Consider the following 742-nt stretch of genomic DNA (forward strand, 5'->3'; position numbering starts at 1 on the left):
CATATAATTCCATTTTTAACAACACTCAATATTCCAGCCAACCGTATTTTTTAAAAAATAATAATAATAGAAATTAAATCAAGTTTAAGTTTTTAAGATGTGAAAATTGTTTTCTCGGCCATCAGTAGTTATGACAAAAAATAACATCATTTATTATTTATTAATCTTCACTTTGTTTGTATTGAATTTCACCTCTCATTTATTCTGTTAAATTGAATTGTGATATAGTTATTTTATTTTTTTTGGTTATGTTGGTTTTGGTTATATCATTCACAATTCTGATGGATGTTGGTTGAAAAGTTACAATGGAAAAATCGAAGTGTGCAGTATTTTTTTTTTTTTTGCTGAATTGTATACGATTTGGAGAAGTCTATTTCTAGTTTGAGATAGTGGATTTCATGAGATTATTTGTGAAATAGACCGAAGTCTTTTTTGGTAAACTAAAGAATGCTTAGTAATGATATTCCGAAATGGAATTTGGCAAAATATATACAGGAGGTTATGAATTGGAATTAGAGAGTCTCTATTCTTTTAACTTAGAAGAATGCGAATAGTGTTGCAAATTGTATGACTAAAGCAGTCGCTTCTACTGATGCGCACATTCGCTCGAATTAGAGTCAACTATGGAGTGAGCTTCAACATCTAATAGATTTAGATATAAATCTAGCCAATTAATTTGATTTTGTCTCTATTTTTTTCCTTTTTTTTTTGTTTAGTCACAAAATATATATATATATATATA

Source organism: Arachis ipaensis, chromosome B06, assembly GCF_000816755.2.
Source record: "Arachis ipaensis cultivar K30076 chromosome B06, Araip1.1, whole genome shotgun sequence".
Classification (NCBI taxonomy): Eukaryota; Viridiplantae; Streptophyta; class Magnoliopsida; order Fabales; family Fabaceae; genus Arachis; species Arachis ipaensis.